General features: G+C 39.1%; 1 pseudogene; it reads left to right on the top strand.

Moving 5' to 3' along the window:
• Positions 1–22,035, top strand: part of LOC101639404 — a 159,597-nt pseudogene that overhangs the window by 107,963 nt on the left and 29,599 nt on the right.

Raw genomic sequence — 22,035 nt, 5'->3', positions numbered from 1 at the left:
TCATTTGTTCTGCTTGATCATGTGATCAATATTGCAGGTGTTTGTGTGTAAGGAATTAAAATATTCATCTGCTTCTTTTTGTTGTTTAATTCCCCAATTGCACAGCACATTCCTTCTCACCTTTAAAAACTCAATAATTGTACATATAACCATGTAACAGTTGAAGCTTTGTACTGGAATATCTTATTTTATTTTCTTTGAAGCTCTGTAACCTACATCTTCATTACTCGGTGCAACCATAGCAAAAAACACCCCAAGTATGTGACCTTAAAGAAGAGAAGTTTATTTTCTCACACTGAACAAGGCTTGAAGTCCAAATTCAAAATGTGATTGTAGGATGAAATTCCATGGAATCTATAGTCCTTTCTCTGCGTTCCTTGTGTGCCCGTCTCTCAATTCTGCCATTTGTATAATTCAGAAGTGATTAGGTTTAACATCAATCCCACACTGGTATGACTTCATTCACAGAACAAAAGAAAACCCCTGCAAATATGGTATGATGCCTTCATCCTCCTCATCTTCCTGAGGTGAGATCATGAATCACCATTAACAGCCCAAGTCTGATTTCTATGGGTAGAAGTCAAATACACAATCCCCTTCCAAACTTCACACTAATTCTTACACCAGCTATTGCACCGAAAGAACTCTCTACTTCTTGCCTGGGTAGATTAATTCATTGCAATGGCTACACAGAACTCATAAACATTATGAAGTTTATTAGGGAAGTATTAGTTTACAACCTGGGATCAGGATCAGCAGGCTACAACTCAGGATCAGAATCAGCAAACATGTAGTCAGTTTTCCTTCTTCAGTGCAGGACAACTATCTCAGCCATTTTTCGTTTTTGTTTTGGGCCATGTAGAACTCCTCTGGGCTCCCCGAGGACAGGCTCCTCAAGATAAGCCTTCTCTTTTGGCCTTCTTTGCCATTTGGGCCTATCCCCTGCCTTGTATAGGAATGTGTTACAAGCCTCTATAGCTCTGCCAGTAAGTGCCCGGAGGCACGTCACTCTGCCAGGAAACCTCCTGCCTGAAGTGAACAGTGTTTTCACTCTCTGGGTCAGCACACCCATTGTAGCCCCTCTTGCTCCAGGAGCCAGGAAGCCCCCTTGTAACCTTGTGCCAGTCTCTTGGTTCTGCCGCTCCTGCTTCTGCATTACTGCCTTTTACCATCCAGAACCATCTCCGTTGTTACAGCTTTTGTTCCTCTTCCTAGTTCTCTCTCAATTCCAGGTCTAGGAGGTTCTCAGCACAGGATTCCAGGTTCAGAAGATTGCCTTAGCTCAGGTCTCTTCTCTCTTGATGGTAGTGAGATCTCCTTCCCTTTTTGCCTCTCATATGGCTTGGTGTCAATCTGGTTGTTGACAAAATTGCCCAGCCTTTTTGTTAGCATTCCATACATATTATTTGCATGCTTTCATTCCAACATTGTGTGGGAGTTAGAAGACCATGCGTGCAGACAAGGGTCATAGTAATAATTCACTACAACTCCTTGTCTTCCAACAGGGTCATGTTTGTAGGTAGAAAGGTTAGGTTGTCAGCACATATCTTTGAGGTACCACAATTCAATCTCTAACAGTGTGTAAGCAAAACAAGTTAGAGGAACAAAAAGAGATGCATAGGTGGGACATAGTTTATATAATGAATTATACAAGAATGCTTGGCCATAATACTTTTTTGCTCAAAATTATGGTGTAAAATTGGATTTGGGGAAGGTTTTAGGTTTTAAAGGAATGGCACTTTTTAACTATTTAAAACAAAGACATTTAACTATTTGTCTACTAAATAGCAAAGTGTTGCATACAGAACTATATTATATGATACAATATCTAGAGAGAATTTTTGTTAAATTCATCATTTTCATATCATATCTATTTCTAATGAATATGGTTGTGATTGCCCAGAGCTATATATTCAAATATCATATTTTATGCAAATGGTGTTTATACATATACACAGAATATTTATAATATTTTGGGTACCCCATAAAGCATGTGTGTATGCTATATGTATATATATTATACAACACATGAGGGGGTACCCCCCAAAATGGATCTTTTTTCAAAGTTATGTATTTAAACTTTTTTACAAAATAAAAATATCACCTTCAAAGTACTCTCCATTACACTTATACAGTTGTCAAATTTGTGATTCCATTCTTGGAAACATTTTTCAAACTCATCTGTTTGGATGGCTGACAGCACCTTCCTCATTTTTCGTCCCTATTCTAATTTGTCAAATTACTGTACTTTCATGTCCCTCTTCATTTGCAGAAACCAAAAGAAGTCACACAAAGCAAGGTCAGGTGAGTAAGGTGCATGGGGCAAGAGAGGCAAGCTGATTTTTTGCCCAAAAATGGCACACTGAGATGGCTGTGTGAGCAGGTGCATTGTTGTGGTGGCAAAACTAGTCCCCTGTCTGCTACAAATCAGTCCTTTTTTTTTAGGTCGCACACTGTTACACAATCTTTTCAGAACCTCTAAGTAGAAAGCTTGATTAACCGTCTGACCTGGTGGAACAACTTCTAAATGCACTATGTCCAACTGTTCGGGAAGTTGACGGAACTCTAGAGCACGGTTTGTCTTCTATTGACAGTTCACCTTTTTTGAAACAAAAAACCACTCATACACTTGAGTTTTTCCCAAAGCACTGTCCTTGTAAGCTGTGTTCAACATCACAACAGTTTCTGCAGCATTTTTCCAGAGCAGGAAACAAAATTTCACAGCTGCATGCTGTTCTCTTGAATTAGCTATCATCAAAAACAAGATTCAAGCGAAACTGCTTTCATGATAAAATTCACTGTAACCAGAGAGAGCCTTCCCAGGTGACACCACTGGGTGCTCTAACTCAGAGTAAGTTGCTTGATGCTCACCTAGCAGGAACAACGTGTGCTCCAAAATCTCTGCTCTGCCCTGTGCACTTCCTGTTTGGGGAGGGACCACCTCAGTGTGCCAGATCCCCTGTGAATATTGTCTATGAATGCGCTCTGCTGTTTCTTTTTCAATCTGTTGCTGCATAAGCAAGAGAAAAGCGCATAGTGTACTCAGGAAAATACCTTGCGGAGGCAGGACACAGTTGACTAAAAGAATGTGTAAAAAGCTGTTGTTTGCATAAAAATATAGTAATGCCCTAGAACTTAAAAATATATATATACTGAACTGAAATCACCATTTTTCAGCAGGATTTCCTGAAGCCAATTTTGTCATTGCCATCAAGCAGTCAGTGTTCTGTTTGTGTAAATTTGCAAACATTTCACAATCACCTCCTTTGTCAATCATAGAGCCTCGGAGTGCAGAAATGGGGTGGCGTTTAATAAATAATTTACATCATGAAAGCATGGGAGCTTAAGCAGTTAATGCACTGTCTAACAGACACCATTACATTGAGAGCGAACCAGTGGGGGGCCCATAACAGTCAGAATATATTTAGTGTAAGTATTGATGTCAGTTGCAAAAAGGTTGTCGACCATGACAAGAGAGGCAATATGCTGCACAGGGTTAAAAACAGAAATAAGTAGGAGAACATATTTTTAACATTTTCACTCACAATTTTTTTTCTCTTAAAGGATGATACAGCACCAAGTGAGCTTTTTGCTTGTGTTTTGCCTAGTAACCATGAAAAAACATCCTAATTCAAATTCAACTTTAATTGAAGTTCAAAACGTTAATATGGTTGAATATGTAAAACTTCACCCAATCCTTTAAATTTCTTGACTAAATATATTCAAATTTATACTTGTTTTCTTTTTTTAAAGGTTTTATTCCTCCTACCCTTAAACAGGAGCCTGGTGACATAGTGGTTAAGCACCCAGCAGCTGACTGAAAGGTCAGTGATTTGAACCATGAGCCTCCCTGTGGGAGAAACGTGATGGTTTGCTTCTGTAACGATTACAGCTCAGGGCGCCCTCTGGGGAACTTCTCATCTGGCATCTAGGATTGCTGGGAGTCAGAATTCACTTGAAGTATGCAATGATGACTTAGTGTATGGTAATCCTCAATCAGTATTTACGTGTTCTACAGATCAGTGTTGTCGTTTCGTATTCTTAAATTGATTTCTACTCCTAGTGGCTCCCTATGATGTGGTATAACTACCCTACAAATCAATATTTTGGCCTTTATCTTTCCAGAAGTTATATTTTCTGTACTGCTGATCCAATCCCTTGAAATCACACGTTTTTCCTGAAGAGCCTTCTTCAGATAGCAGCATGTCTGTTTGGTATTGCTTATGCCAAATGCAACCACAGGGCCTTCTTAATTTTCCAAAGGATATTGAACAACGGAATTAAATATCTTAACAGTTTTATTGAAATCTGATCTGGATAATAAATTCAAATTTTAGGTAAATAATTCACTGTGTTTCAGTATATTTACAGAGTAGTACAACACAACAATTTCATAACATTTTCATTATCCTAATAAGAAAATTTCTTTCCATTTATAGACTTTTCCCATTTTCACCCTAAGCTCTAGACAACTGCTAATATACTCCCCATTTCTCTTTCTCTTTTCCTCTTCTTAACATTGTATATAAATAGGATCCTATAATATGTATTCTGTGTGTTGGGCTTTATTTACTTAGCATAATATTTTCGAGCTTCATTGATAGTATAGCAAGTATCAGTATTTTCTTTACTTTTCTTGGTGACAATTATTTCCTCGTAAGGTTATATGGTATTTTGTTTACTCAATCACAGGATGTCACACTTTTATAACCTATCTCACTGAATAAGGACTTCCAGTTACACCATACCTTCCTACGACAAATACTTGGGAAAGAGGAATAAATAAAGGAAACGACCATTTTCAGATATAATACAATAATCATTACAGGGCAGAATACCCAAAATAGAAAAACCAATGAGGTGAAGCTTATGATGCCTCTTGTTTCCCATAAGAATGCTATCAGACTGTGGCCAGGGAAGAGGAACTTAAAGTCACACAGATGTCTCCCAGAGTTTACAAATAGAGATCATAGTAAAGCAGGTCGAGGAAATTCGAATTTATAAAAAAAATACTACTGGAATGGAGAAGACTATTCAGAAGTGCAACCTATCAATCAAGTCATAGCCTGATGTTGCCTCCTGGGAGATGTGACCTTCACAAAAAAGAGACACTGGGGAGCCCACCCTTCTCTCTCTGTCACTTAGCTTTCCTGTTTGCTGGGACTCTGTGCCTGCCACCAGGGGTGGCCCCATGGGGGCCACATGGCTCTGAGCCCTATTGGTGCCCTGCCATATTCCCAGTGACCTTGGATCCATGTTATCTCTTCCTGCCTCCCATCTCACCTTTTGGTGACATTGGCCTTCAGCTACAGGAATCTGAAGAGGGCTCTGACTGGGATTGGACTCGTGGATTTAAGCTGAAGTGGACTGGGATGCCTTCTTTTGATGAGATTACTCCTTGATATAAAGCCCTTTCTTTACACATAAATGGCATTGGTTTTATTTCTCTGGATCACCCAGCTGAACCAGTCTTCTTTGATAGTAATGACTATTTCTGATGATTGTGAGAGATGTGCTTTTAAGTGGAAACATTGCTTACATTACATATTTTTTGCATTATTCAACATTAATAAGTACACATCTTTCTATATCAACAGCTGTTTATAAAAAGGTTGGTTTCATTCTGCAGTCTTTCTGAATCTCCCCTACAACGCTCAGCAGCCATTCACAGTTCCCCAAAGCTTGAAGGGCAAAGGAATACACCTGCAGGTGCCAAACTAATTTCTTGAATTAAACCTTAACTTAGATCAGATGAATCTTGACTCTGAAACAGGAATGCAACTATGATTTATTCTCTGGTTTAAAACACAAACTCCAAGGACAACAACAACAGCAAAACAGGAACTGTCAGAATGGAACTTCTTTGAGGCTGAACATCTGTACAAGAGGAGACCGCATCGCCTTTCATCCTCCAGTGGCTTATGTGTATGAACCACTGGTCTTACGGTTAGCAGCCCAATGCATAACTCATTACATCACGAGGCTCCTTACTCTCCGGTTAGACTAGCAATGTGGTTAGAGCAATGCACATTAAATCTGGAGTTATCAAAGGGGGATGTGCCATAAAGGATAGGAGCCGTGGGTGTGTACAGGTTAAGAGCTTGGCCGCTAAACAGAAGACTGTAGGCTTGAACCCATGAGCTGCTCCACAGGAGAAAGATTGTAGCCTTGGTAACCCCATGGGCACCTTTTAATCTGTCCTATAGAGTTTCTATGAGTGGGAATCAGCTTGGATTTGGTTTGGGAGTCCCCTGAATAAGGTAACAGTGTACCAGGATATGCTTGTGGGTATGAATTATTTAATTGATATTCAGCTTAATTCCAAAAAGGAATTCTAGATAGCATGTGTTAAGAAAATTTCTTAAGAACATGAAAATAAAGACATAAAGTAAAGGTCAAAGCTCAACTACCACATTTTAAAAAAACGATTTTTTAAATTTTAGAATAATTTCATATGTATTAAAAATGACACTAGCATGAAAAGTTTCCAAATATTTTATATCCAGTTTCCCTTATGGTTAATGTCTTATAATTGTACACTGCATTTATTATAATTAATGAAAAATATTGACTGTGTTGTTAACTAAAGTCTATTTTTTATTCTGATATATTTATTTTTACCTAATGTCCCTTTTCTGTTCTAGTATCCAGCCCGGGAGACCACACTGCATTTGGTTATCATGTCTCAGGATTTTCTCAACCGTGCATGACAAGGTTTCAGACTTGTTTTGTTTTGGATGACCTTGGCAACTTTGAGGAGTACTGATTATTTATTATGTATTAGGTTATCCTGCAATTATATTTGTATGATGTTTTTCTCATAATTAGATTGGGTTTATGAAGTTTTGAAGAAAAAAATAGAGTTATGTGCCATTTTCATTACATCATAGCTCTCAAGATGACTAGGCGTCTTGCTGGTGTAGTGGGTTATGCCTTGGGCTGCCAACCACAAGGTTAGCCATTCAAAGTCACCCACCTCTCCTGTCCCTCAGGAGAAAGGTAAGACTTTCTACTCCCATGCAGATTTAAAGCCTTGGAATCCCACTGGGGAAGTTCTGCCCTGGCATGTAGATTCACTATTCATTGGAATTGATTCCGTAGTAGTGAGACAGAGTTAGCACCAGTACTGGAATACCCAAGATGATGTTCATCCCAGTATAGGAATTTCCAGTATGAAAGGTAACCACTGATTTATTTGTGCATAGTGAATAATCTGTAATGAGAAATTTCTTTTTTTCTTCAAAATATTACAGATTCTACTTCTAGGCATGGCTAGCATTAGTCTCCTTTCCCCACCACAGCACCTTCCTACAAAGCCAAAGCTTCTTTTCAAATTTGCAATCCTTGACAGGGACAGAGTACCCGGTAACAAAGGAAACCTTACTACACAAAGCATGTGTTTACCCTGCTTATTGGATAATCTACCTCTGCTTATCATAGATGTTCACCTTGATCATCTAGCTGAGATAATTAGCCATTTTTCTCCTCTGTAAAGCAACCACCTACACTCTTCATATACCGAACTCTGAAAGGAAGTCCCTAAACACAGCTCACAGGTAAAGACGGAGAAGTTATGCTGTTTCCTCCAGGGCCAAATATCTATATAAGATTTAGAATTCTTTCACCAAAGAGATTTGTTTCTTCCCTTTAATTTTTCTTGATATCTATATGGACTATGATACACTTATTTTATGCACAAATTATCTGTCAGTTTAGCTTACCGTGATGACCTGTGTATTTCTGTGATTCTGGAAGCTTTGATATGGGTATTTCAAATACCAGCAAGGTCAGCTATGGTAAATCCATTTTAACAGAGCCAAGAAAGGAACACAATGAAAAGAAGGACTGTCCACTTCTGAGGGATTCGCCAATAAAAAGTGTACGAATAGCCGCAGAGCATTGCCTGATATGGTGACAGAAGATAAGCCCATCAGAGTGAAAGCCCTCAAAATATGATTAAGGAAGAACTCTCTCCTCAAAGTGGAGCTGACTTAATGATGCTGATGGAAAAACAGTTTCAGCCAATCATGTGCTAGTTGTGGTAGTTATATAATTGTCAATTTAAGGATTAAGGGTGTAGAGGTGGAGTCTAGGCTGTTAATCAGGATATGGCCAATGAGATCTCTGTGTGGGCATGGCCTTCCCCTAAGGATTCTGGGAATTGCTGAATTTCTTCCTTGGAGGTGGGAGACTCTCTGCTCACACCCTGGGAGACACATCAGCTGACAAGACACATGGACCCACCCTGATGCAGCCCTGGAAAGCCATGCAGCGACCCCTGACAGCAATGAAATGTTTCCAACGCCACTGGATCCAAAGATTTTCTACCCACTGGCCTGTGATCTTCCACATTCAGCATCATTGCATGTGTTTTGTAAGTCTGAAGAGGACTTTATAGAATGGTATCAGACATATGGGCTAATATCGGAATTAAGGACTTGATCTGGACTGGGCTGGGATGTTTTCTCAATGTTCAATTGCTCTTGTATACAAATCTCTTTCTTATACACATATGTGTGTCCATAGATTTGTTTCTCTAGTCTACCCAGACTAATACACTAAGGGAGCATGACTCAAAATGAGAAGAAACAGCTGTGAACATTCACTAATGACAACAAGAAAGGTATGAAGTATGAATCTAGGAAAGTTGGTGTCTGTCAAAAAGAAAGTAGAATGCATGAAGGTTGATATAGTAGGCATTAATGAGATGAAATGCATTATCATTAGCTACTTTGAGTCTGAAAATCATGCGGTTTACTCTGTCAGGAATAACAATCCAAGAATGGTGTCACATTCATTGTCAAAAAGTATAATTCAAGACTTACCTTAAAGTGCAATCCTCTCTGTGATACAATAATTTGTATGAGTCTATAAGAAAGTCCAGCTAATACTAATATTATTCAAATGTATTCACTAACAAGTTCTTCAAATACACCATCAAGATGCATTAGTGATTACTGGTGATTAGAAAACAAAAGTTAGAAGCAAAGAGGAAGGCTCCATAGTTGGAAAATATGGTCTCCGTGACGGCAATGAAGCTGAAGATCGAATGACAGCGTTCTTCATGGCAAATGGCCTCTTCATGGAAAATTCCTTTTCTACATTGTGAATGGGGACGATACCAGTGAATTTCACAAGCTTGAGTACACAGAAGTAAAAATGGCCATATCTGTGGGAAACGATGATTGAGAATCTCAATATCATCAGGCAAAACAAGGCCAGGGGCTGACTGTGGAACAGATTACCAATTGCTCAAATGAAAGCTCAGGTTGAAGATTAAAAAAAAAAAAAATCAAAAGAAGTCCACAAGGGTTAATTTACCAAACCTCTCAAAAACAGATTTGATACAATGAAAATGTATGATCAAAGGCCTGATGAGTTGTGGAATGACATCAAGAACATCCTCCATGAGAAAAGGACAAGGTCGTTAAAAAGGCAGGAAAGAAAACAAAGACCAATTTGGAGGTCAGAAGAGACTAGGAAACTTGCTCTTGAAACCAGAGTAGATAAAGCAGTGGAAGAAATGATGATGAAAAAGAAATAAACAGGAAATCATAATGTTCAGTTCTAGAAGACACAGTAGTGCATTGTATTGAAAAGCATAAAAACCCAGAGTCAGAGCACCAGAAAGGAAGAACATGCTCAGTTTATCAGAAGAGTGAAAAGCTGAAGAAAAATTCAAGCCTGTAATTGCAATATCGATACATTCTATGAAAAAATCTCAAATAATGCTGGCACCATCGAATTAGGATGGAAGGAATACAGTCACTGTACCCAAAGAATTGGTCAGGTGTTAGCCATTTCCAGAGGTAGTATTAGCAAAACATGAGCCTGCAGGGCTTGATGGAGCATGAATTACTTCAGGAAGCTTATGAAGCACTGGAAGCATTCACTCAGCTATCCAAGAAATTTGTAAGGCAACAATCTGGTCAGTTGATTAGAAGAGATTCATATTTGTATCTGTTCCAAAGAAAAGTGACCCAATAAAATGTGAAAATTGTTGAACAATACCATAACTATTACATTCAAGTAACGTTTTGCAAAAGGTCATTCAAAAATGGTGGCAGCAATGCCTCACCAGGAAGCTGCCAGAAACTCCAGCTGAATTCAGAAGGGAAGGCTTTTGTTGTTAGAGGCTTTCTGGCAGGTTCCTACCCGTAGTGACCTCATACACAATAAATGAATCATTGCCCAGTACTTTGAAACCGCATAATTGTTCCTACGCTTGAGCCCACTGGTACAGCCATCATTAATTCATCTCATCCTTCTCTTGACAACACATCCAAAGTATGTAAGACAAAGTCTTGCTATCCTTGCCTTTAGGAGTACTCTGGCCGGATGTATTGAGAGATTTGTCTTTTTGGTAGTCCATGATACTTTCAATATTCTTGACCAGAACCACAATGCAAATGCATTCAATCTCTTCAGTCTTCCTTATTCAGTGTCCAACTTTCACATGCATGTGAGGTGATTGAAAATACCATGATTTAGGTCAGGACATCATGTTTGGTATGGCAGAGGGGCAGCCAGAAAGAGGAAGGCTGTGTTTAACAGCACAGCAGTTTCTGCGGCATGTTTCCAGAGCAGGAAACAAAATTTTCCAGCCGCACGCTATTCTCTTAAATTGGCCATCACAAAAAATGAGGCTTGGGCAAAACTGTTTTCATGAAAAAATTCACTCTGACAAGAGAGAACTTTCCCAAGTGATGCCACTGGGTGCACTAATTCAGAGCAAGTTGCTTGATGCTTATCTAGTGGGCAAAATGCATGCTATCAAATCCCTGCCCAGGAGAGCTTTTTACCATTTGGGGGTGTGATAACCTCGTATATACTGATATACATAATATATATGTTTATTGTCTTGTGTTACTTCACTATAGCAGTACTTGGAGTGGGGTGTGAGGAATGGGATAGGGCAATCACTGCCATTGATTTGTTACCAACTCATAGCAACCCTATAGGTCGGAGTAGAAATTGCTGCTGTGAGTTTCTGAGGTTGTAACTCTTTACAGGAGTACAAAGCTGTCTTTCTCCTGTAGAATGGCTGGTGGTTTCGAACCTCTGACCTTATGGTTAACAGCTTTATGACACCATTATGGCACCTATATAGCAGCAATAAATTCATTCAGAGAGTGGGGTGCTGCTCTGACAAATACCAAAGATGTGGCAGTCCTATTATAATTGGTTACTGGGGAGAGGCTGGAACAACTTTAAGGTGCCTAATACCACTGCCATTGAGCCCATTCCATGCACAGTGACCTTACGGAGCAGATAGCCTCGTCTTTTCTCCTCAGGTTGGCTGGTGGGTATCAACCACCGGCCTTGCAATGAGCAGCTCAATGCTTACCACTTACAGTGCCACTTATTACAAGCCTATTTGCCTTAAAGAGATGCTTGGTAGAATTTTAGATGCCAAGGACACTTCCAGGCAGGGTGCAGAAGGAAATGAGGAAAGCTAAAGAGAAAGTTCCTTTATCGTACAGAATACATATCTCAGCAGCAACATAATGTTGCTAGAAATGTAAATGCTAAATGCACTCCTGCTGAGGCTTTAAAAGGAAATGATGAACATATGATTGGACCATGGAGGAAAGGGTAGCTTTTTATGCAGTGGCAACAGACCTATCTTCATTATATTCAAATATTTGGCATATGGTATAACTTGTGTGATAAAATTAGATGTTTGGCTCAAGATATTTCTAAGAGACATCTTAAAGTGTCTTCCAGTGACAGGCAAGAGAAGGGATAGACTTAAAAAATGAATGCTGCAAAATAAAACCAAACAAATATCTACTGTGACAGAACTATTATTGTTCTCTGTATGTCTGGAGCAAAAGAAAAATAAAATTCAGAGAGAGAAACTAGGCTTTAGGGCTCACAGTCTACATAAATTATGGCCTTCTCTATCTTGAGAGCAGAAGTACTGGTCCCAGACAGAATGGGGATTGAGCAAGGAAATAAAACAAAGTTCAACTTCCTAAAAGAACGCAGACTCACTAAACCAGGAAAGACTAGAGGAATACCCAAGATTATTGTCTTGGGACACCTTCAAACTTTCTACTCAAACTGCTCATGGAGTTCACTTATCAACCAAAAGACAGAGTGGCTCACAACATAAATTTTATCATCCATGAGTACTATGCTTCTGTAAGTGAATATCTAAATGATATTTAATAGTCAACACTTACCCTAGGCCAAAACACATAAGGTAAAAGAGTACAAGGAAGCTAGATTAATGGAAAATGAAACTGTTGACATATACTGAAAAATATAAGCAAGTTTACAGAATAGGTATAGAAATAGCCATGTAACTTTTCTCCAAAATTACAAAACCCTGTTAAAAAGAAAGGCAAAGGGGCCAATGTAGTTGGAGTACCAATAGATCACAGGAAGAAGGCAGGTCAGGTTATGTGACCTTTTGTACATCACCATCAACCATTGATTTTAATCTAATTGGTGTGTGTTATTGATGGTATTCTGCTCCCCACCCCCCACTACAACCCCATCCACATACTAAGCAATGTAAATCTTAATTCCTATGCTTATACTTACCTTCCCATTTGGGGATTAATTTTCTTTATTTGATATGTGAGACTATATTAATGTAGGATACATCTTTTGAGATCTAAAAAGAGCAGATTTAGCAAGCAATCAATTATGAAAATGAAAATATTTACCTTGTACTTGTTCTGCCAATTCATTCTGGAAACATAACATGTATTCTAGATTTCAGTTTCATAGACGAAGAGGAATTTTATCCCAGAATGGAATATGCCTAAAGTTTCACCCATATTTGGATTTAGATAATTCAGAATATTAGGTTCTAGAGTTGAAGATAATTCAAGACTTTTGAGAGTGTGGATGTGACTGTATTTTATATGTGGCAAGGACAGAAATTTGAGGAGGGGGCAATAGGTAGAATGATATGAATTGGATTGTCTCCCCCAAATATGTGTTTTAATCTTACCCTCCACTCCCACAGTTAAAGTCCCATTTGTGAGAGATTTTTCTGTTATGTTAATGAGGCAGTGCTACTGTGGGTGTGTCTTGACTCCATCCCTTCTAAGAGGTAAAAGAAGGAAGCAGAGATGGGAGAAAATAGTTGCCAAGGCTCATGAAAACTGCCGAAGTGCCGGACAAACATGGACTTTCTTTCTGAGTTGACAGAGAGAGAAAAACTTTAGGGGTTCTCAACCTGTGGGTCCCGACCCCTTTGGGGGTCGAACAACCTTTTCACAAGTGTCGCCCGATTCATAACTGCAGCAAAATTACAGTTATAAAGTAGCAACGAAAATAATTTTATGGGTGTGGGGGGCGGTTCACCACAACATAAGGAACTGTATTAAAGGGTTGCGGCATTAGGCAGGCTGAGAACCACTGTAGAACCAGTGCCCTGAATTTGGATACCTGGGCGCCTAAACTTTCAGAAATTAATTAAATTTCTGTTTGTTAAAGCTACTCATTTGTTATATTTCTTATATAGCAGCATTAGATAATGAAGATAATTGTGAAATGATTTCCTTCTATGTTACTGCTCTTGGAACTAAGAGAGTAAAAGATGAATAAATCCAAGCATGCTGGAAGATAAAAGACCCTGTGGTTCACTGGGGCTTCCAATTCAGTTCGCCTACTCGAAATCGAACCGAGTTGATTGTAGAAACATAAGTGAGCCCCAGTCCTAAGGTTATCACAGGTCAGCAGAACCACCCTGCTGAGCCAAGCCCAAACTACTGCCTTACAGAACCGTAAATAATAAATAAATATTGTTTGAATAGAATAATTTGGGGGGTCAATCATCACACAAGAAAACCTACTTTATATAAGATCTAACAGGTAAGGTATCATTTTTATTTGTATATGTCTAGAATAACTGATGTATTCTTATATTCAAATTATAACATAGCTTCTGACCAAACAACTCTACTGCTGCCATTTGCCGAAGCTACATGTACAGCTACTTATTAAACACTCAAATTATTTTATATGCAGCCCACATTCACCAAAAAAAAGAGAAAATGAATGAGATAAAGATAGTATTAGATCATAATTTTCACATCTCTGCTTTCTGATTAGCCTGTTTTCTAAGATAATATTACTTTGTGTGTAGCATGTTTAAGGTATCTGAAAATAAATTATCCCTATAAATAAAGTTAAATAACATTCTTATTTTGTAATAAAACAGTCTTGTGTTATGGAAAAATGGGGGCTATTACAGAACAGTTGAAAAATTCTTAAATTGTTTTTTCCCATATATTGATGCATAAAAATAGAGGGACTTGGTTTTCTTTTTATCTCAGTTTAAGTCCTTACTTTGTTACTCATGAGATCCTCAACTATTGCCTTTGGTCAGAAACAGAAATGCTGAAATCTTGAGTATAAGGATTGGGGAACAGAATGAAAAATCACTTCCTGAATGATTGTAGCAGGAAATACCAGAAGTTTCAACCAAAATATTATATCTCAGTACAGTCCACTCATTATTTTTATTTTTCAAAAGCAACATATTGTACTCCATAGTATATTTATTCATATAAACCAGTGCATTATTAAATTTAAAAAATAATAACACCTTAGAATAACTTGGGGATCACAAATGATTAGTAGTGGAAATAATAGTCAGTCGGGAATGTGTTTAATCTGGTATAATTTCTTCATCTACCAGTTACTAATTTTGTGCCTTTGGGAAATTTATCTTTCAGAATTTCAGTTTCTTTTATGTAATTTCATCTTTATAATAATACCTGACTTATTGGATTATTGAGAGTACTAAATCAGATGATACATATAAAATGTCTAGTACATTATGATAAATAAGTAAATAATAGCTGCTATGAAACTAATAAAAACAGCCAATATTTAATGAATACTTATTTTGTGTCAGGCCTTATGCTAAGGGTTTACTGTCTGTGTCATACTAAGTCATGGTATCAGGAACCAAGACTTTACCATTTGGTTTTCTGCCATAAATAGCTCTTCTTGATGTCCAAATGGGCTCACTGGAGTTTCGGTTGTACCATGTCTACTCACAACAACAACAAAAGCTCACCTGTTTTCCTCTGTAGAATAACTTGCCACTTGCCTTTTATCTTACATCTCATATTCAGGATGTGCCATGTGGTCATGCCTAGCTAGCAAGGAAAGTGTGCAATGGAGTCTTCGTTTTGTGTAGCCATCTGCTAGTGTAAATTGGAAAATCCCATCAATGTAGAGAATGGCTAATGGGATGTATACTAGAATTATTTTCTATAGATGTTTGTGTATTTAATTCTTCAATGCTTTCACCTGAATGTACTTTACTTGGACTTATTTCAATACAAGCTTTGAAAGTAAAACCAAGGAGGGGCGACATAACTCTACTTAACTCCAAGTTCTGCCAGAGGAGATGTTAGATTAACAATCAATTTCCTGAATGTTATCACATGTAGTTATTTTTTCTTCTTTTCTTTCTATATTAAAAAAAATCAAGATGAGAATTAGTTTATGAAGATACTGGCACTTTTATGGATTTGAAATATAATTTATATTTTCATTTGAGAACCTGAACAATGCCATGCATCTGTTTTAAAAAAAAGTAACCCCCCATAAAATCCCAAATATAACCTCCTCTCAGGACAGGTCCTGTGCATATATTTGTAAGACAGCCCGAGGAAAGACTGGAAGAACCTGGTATAACAACAAATGTCTGCATTCAGTAACAGATAGTGTTCAGGTTTTACATTCCATTTTTACTGTTCTCAGCTCTTAATTTTTTATCACCTAAAACTTTCTAAGTCCCGATATCAGCGTTAGTTGATTTTTTCTGTAATATAATGAGTACTAGAGACATAGTATTCTAATAATCAGACTTCATAAATCTTATTTATAAGAAAAAAAATCTAAAGAATTCTGAATAGGTGGACCAATGTTCCTGGAGGGACATGAGAGTGTGGGAGGTAGGGGAAGGGAGGAGGTGTTGGTCAACCCAGGGACAAGGAACAACGAGTGGTTCAAAACCAATGGCAGGGAAGGGATGGGAGGACTGGTAGGGAGTGACCAAGGGCAAGGTAACTGAGAGGAATTACTGAAACTAGAATGAAGGCTGGACATGGTAGTGGGACAGGAGGAAAGTGTAAGGAAATAAAGGAAAGGAGTAGGAGGCAAAGGGCATACATAGAACCCTAAATACAGACACATACATATGTAAATATATTTATGATTATGGAGGAAATAGACCTATGTGCATATATCTATAGGTTTAGTAGTAGGGTAGCAGGTGGACATTGGGCCCCCTCGCGTGCATTCCCTTAATATAAGAGCACCTTGCTCAGCTAAACAGTCATTCAATGATACCCACCTTCCCAACATGACCGCTGAAGACAAGGCTGTGCATAAGCAAACGTGGTGAAGAAAACTGATGGTGCCTCGCTATCAAAAGATATAGCGTCTGGGGTCTTAAAGGCTTAAAGGCAAACAAGTGGCAACCTAACTCAGAAGCAACAAAGCTGACAGAGAAGAGGCACACAAGCCTGTGTGATCACAAGGTGTTGAAGGGATCAGGTAGCAGACACCAAAGAACAAAAACCATCATTGTGTGATCACCTTCCCCACATAAAGGCTGAAGACGAATGTGTGCATTAGTAAGTGTGGTGAAGAAGGCTGATGGTGCCAGGCTATCGAGAGATATAGCATCTAGGGTCTTAAATGCTTGAAAGTAAACAAGCTCCATCTAGTCCAGAAGCAGCAAAGCCCACATGGAAGCAGCACACCAACATGTGTGATCATGAAGGGCCAAGGGGACCAGGTTTCAAGCACCAAAGGCTGCGGGGTGACGGGGGAATCGTATCATTGTGAATGAGAGTAGCGCGTGATGGAGACCCAATGCCCATCTCTAGACAACTGGACATACCTTGCAGAAAGGTAGTGGGGAGGAGATGAGTCACTCAGGGTTCAGTGTAGCAATAATGAAACTCACAACCTTCCTCTAGTTTTAAATGCTTCCTCCCCCCTACTACCATGATCCCAATTCTACCTTCCAAACCTGGTTAGACCAGAGGATGCACAGTGGTACAGATGGGAACTGGAAACACAGGGAATCTAGGACAGATGAACCCCTCAGGACAAGTGGTGAGGGTGGCGATACTGGGAGGGGAGGAGGGCTAGAAAGGGGGAATCAATCACAAGGATCTACATATAACCTCCTCTCTGGGGAATGAGCAACAGAAGGGTGGGTGAAGGGAGACGCCGGGCAGTGTAAGATAAGACATAATAATAATTTATAAATTATTAAGGGTTCATGAGGGAGGGGGGAGCAGGGAGGGAGGGTGAGGGGAAAGAGGAAAATGAGGAGCTAATTCCAGGAACCCAAGTGGAAAGCAAATTTTGAGGGTGAGGGCAACAAATGTATGTGTGCTTTGCACAACTGATGTATGTATGGATTGTGATGAGTTGTATGAACCCCAATAAAATGATTTAAAAAAAAAGCTGAGTTAGCTTCTGTAATAATTTACCAAAGCTCTAGAGGTCCAATATCTACAATGAAGGTGCTGGCCACATCGATTCCTTCTGCAAGATCTGAAAGAGAATCAGTTCCATCACTCTGTCTTAGGTTCTAGCAGCTGACAGAAGTCCTTGGCATTTCTTGGTTTATATTGCACTATTGTAAACTTTGTGACTATTTTCAATCACCTTCTTTTCTCATGTGCCTATTCAATTTGCCTCTTTTAAGGACACTGGTGTTGGCATTGAGGGTTGTATTAGTCTGGGTACTTTAGAGAAACAAATCCACAGAAAGTCATGTATAAGAGAGAGTTTTATATAAAGATTAAGTGCACATCAAGAATACATCCCAACCCAGTGATGTCCAATCCCACAAGTCCAACATTAACCCATTAACCCATATGTCCAACACCGATCCACAAAATTCTCCTCCATCTCCCAAAACACACTATGATGCCGACTGCAGGAGGAAAGCTGAGTCAGTGAATGTGTAAGTATCTCAGCATTGGCAGGGGTCTCCACACACTGCTCCAGTACCCAGGGCTGCATTGGGGTAGGTCCATGTGGCTTCTCCTTGGGGGGGTCCTGCAGGAAGTGAGCCTTGCAAGCTGAAGCAGGGAACTGCTAAGGCAACTGCACCCTGGTGGGACCATCACAAAGCAAGAGACCTGAGAACTAGAAAAGGGGGGCTCACCGAGCCATTTATCTCTCTGCCCTTCAATTAACCCCACATGTGTTTATCAGCCAGGTTGGCACAATAAACTAACTACCTCAAGGGTTTTCTCTGATAATCTAAAGGATCCCGGGTGGCACTGTGGGTTAAGCACTGGGTTGCTAACCAGAGCATTGGCAGTTCAAATCCACCAGTCACACAGAGGGCATAAGACCGTCTGAGTCTTTAAAGATTTATAGGCCTGGGGAGCCTATGGAGCAGCTTGATTCTGTCCCTTGAGGGGCATCTTTGGATCTGATTCCTTCTGCCTTCTTCACCAGTTTAGATATCCTCAACATTGAGTTGAAATCCTTGCAGTCCCTAAGAAATGCGCAGAAATGCGCAGATTACACCAATACCTAAAGATCACAACCAAGGACCTATTAGATTTCTCCTACTATCTGCACATCAACCTGCATGACCTGAGTTTTCTGAATAATAAAATCCACGGCTGAAGGAAGAATGGCATTTGAGCGTAAATTCTGAGCACTGGTTTCCAGAAGGATACGGGTGACAGTGAAAGCCCGGAATCTACTTGCAAGGTCCCCACCTGGATGAATCCTCTGGAGAATTCCCTCTGACTGCTCAGGCCCTGAATTTGAATCATCTTGCTGTCAGAGAGAGTGTGCTGGAAAGTGGATTCATGCAGACATAGCTGTCATTTGTTTTCTTTTTTGACCACTTTTAATTTGTTCTAGTTTTTTATTGTTTTCTGTTTTATTTTGTTATTGTTGTTAGGTTTGTTTGTTTGTTTGTTTGGTATGTGTTTCTTTATATGAAATTCACTCAAAACTCAAGGACAGCAAGTCAATTCTGACTCATAGTGACCCTAAAGGAAAGGGTAGAACTGCCTCAGTAGATTTCCAAGACTGTAACTCTACGGGAGGTACCATTCTTTTCCATTGGAGAGGGTGGTGGTTTTGAACTCATGACTTGGCAGTTAGCAGCCCAATACATTACCAAAACACCATCAGGATAGGGAAATCTATAGAGACAGTACCTAGGTTAATGGTTTCTTAGGGTCACCTGGTAGCATAATGTTACACACTGGGCTAGCCTCAAGGTCAACAGATTGAAACTCTGTAGGAGAAAGATGGAGCTTTCTACTTCTGTGAACATTTAAAATCTCAGAAACTCACGTGGGTGGTTCTACCCAATCCTATAGGATGAGGATGTGCGGGAAAACGTACGATAGCAGTGAGTGAGTGAGGGTTATGGCTGCGGAGGTTAGGGGAAATGGCAAATTAAGAATGATAAGTACAAAAATGAAGCAAAATTTTAAAAGTTGATTATGGTGATAATTGCACAACTCCTTTTGATACGTTTAAACCATAGAATTGTATAGTAAATGAATTACATATCAATGAAACTGTTTTGTTTTTTAAGGAGAAAAAGAACCAATCACATAAACTAACAGGTATAAAAAGACATTTAATGGAGAAAATCAGCATTGTAAAAAGCATCCTGGGTTTCCATTCTTGCTGTGCCACTTATGCCTAGGCAACTTATTTTCTTCTTTATAATGCACTCACAAAGTGAAGGTAATCATTAATGTAATCCCATTATACAGGAGTCCGTGGGTAGCCCAGATGCTTAAGTGTTGGACTACTAGCCAAAAGACTGAGCTTCAAATTCACGCAGAAGAACACCAGAAGACCGGCCTGGTGATCGCATTTGAAAGGTCACAGCTTTAAAAGCCTATTGAGAAGTTCCACTTGTGTGCATGAGTAAGGTTGGCTCAATATTAACTAACAACAACAGTGACAATTACTTTATAGACTAACAGCGAAGAGTAAATACTCAGTTTTATGGCCATGTGTCTGTGGTGCACTTTGAAAATTCCAATAATTATACCGATGTAAAACATTATTATTTTCCATAGTATTAATCAGAATCGTTCAGTATTTGAAGGAGAAAAATGTCTATCACGCCATCTGTATACGAGAGCAGCATTCTTTATTTTCTTTCTGTTGGCCTCTCTAGTCCATCAACATAAAGCTATGACCTCATTTAAGTCGTTCCATATGGACCACAAAGTAAAGGAAAATTCAGGAAGTAATGCCATGCCTTCTCAATCTTTCAGACCCCAGCTCCCTCGAGTTCAGGCTTTGGTATGCCTGGGAATAGTTTACAACATTCTATACTAAAAAAAAATCCCTTCCTCCAACGAATGCCTCAGACAAGCCGCTCAGAGCTAACTTCCATTCCCTGTGTCTGTATTACTAGTGGCCAGCAGGACCTCTATTCTGCTAAAGCAGTTATAGGAAACACGTGCAAACAAAGATGCGAATGATGCCGCACTCGCTGAGCTCGAAACATTGAATTCATTTTCCTCAGATTAGACATTGAGAAACAATGGACTCCACGTTACTCACAGGCCCCCTAGGTAGAAATGTTACCTGTTTTGGATGAAACGTAAATAAATTTCCAGCAGAACGGGTCTCTCTCCTTTGGTGGTCTCTTCTAAAGAGTCAGCTTTGTTTTGCTTCTCTCTGAGCAGTGTTTCAGAGGCTCTGAAGGTACCTTTCTGAGCATCAGCTGTGTCTAGAGGGCTTCAAAACATTTCTAGTGGGAAGTGAGATTTTTGTCAGTCACCCAGATATGTGGTCTGGATAGCGCTGGACACGTTTTTGATCGTTTTTAAGAGGTATAAAAAATATCTTGGATGTCATGTAAACAATATTCATGTGTATATTATCATATCTATGGTCTAATGGGAAGGAGGGCAGAATTTAAAAACGAAAAAGAATAGAGAGAAAGAAGGATGCTCAAAGGTGACTCTCTGTGGAGTCCATGCTGTTCACAGCCTGACCTGGTTTGGAGAGGTCTGTCTCCTAGAGCTAAAGTACTGATCTACTAGGATCTACTCATTCAAAATGCAGGCAGTGGGGTTGCGATTTAGTTAACTGGTAAAGAATAAAGTAAACATTCTCATGAAATGTAGTATTTACTCAGCTGGTAATGCCGGGACCACAACTATTTCATAATTGAATAAAAACTTTTAAAAGAAACTAACTCACGGCCATCAAGTAGATTCTGACTGATAGCAACCCTATAGAACAGAGTAGATCTGCCTTGTGCGTCTCAGACTATAAATATTTATGAGTGTAGAAAGCTTCATCATCAAAAAGACAGGAGTACAATCTGTCTGGTACTCTCTGCTTTCAACCAAGATCCACCTGCTGTCAGCAATGAACTCTTCTTCCATGTCCCCTTCGAGTGTGGCTTGAACTCCGGGCAGCTCCCTGTGAATGCTCTGCTGCAATTGTTTTTTAATTATTTTCAGCAAAATTTTACTTGCATGTGACATTAATGATATTGTTGGATAATTTTTGCATTCTGTTAGTCAAATATGTATTTTTTTCCAGCCAGTTAGAACGGTAGCTGTCTTCTAATCTTTTGCATATACAGTGAGTGCTTACAGCCCTGCATTAAGTGGTTGGAAAAGTTCAATTGATATTTCCTCAATTCCTGGAACCTTGTTTATCACTAATGTCTTTGATGTAACTTTGATGTCTTTCTTCAATACCATAAGCTTTTGATTATATACTATCACTTAAAATAACTGACTGTGTTGACCAATTCTTTTTTTTAATTAATTATTTTATTGGGGGGGGGCTCTTACAAATCTTATAACAATCCATTATTCAATTGTTTTAAGCATACTAGTACATATGTTGCCATCAACATTTCCAAAACATTTTCTTTCTACTTGAGCCCTTGGTATCAGCTCCTCTTTTTTTACCTCCCTCCCTGGCCCTCCCCCCTCATGAATCCTTGATCAATTATATATTGCTGTTATTTCATGTCTCACACTGTCCATTGTCTCCCTGAAGGATCGGCATTTT

This window comes from Echinops telfairi, unplaced genomic scaffold, assembly GCF_000313985.2.
Source record: "Echinops telfairi isolate 266 unplaced genomic scaffold, ASM31398v2 ScPeMD7_3533;HRSCAF=4204_0, whole genome shotgun sequence".
Taxonomy (NCBI): Eukaryota; Metazoa; Chordata; class Mammalia; order Afrosoricida; family Tenrecidae; genus Echinops; species Echinops telfairi.
This window is presented reverse-complemented; position numbering and strand designations above follow the sequence as displayed.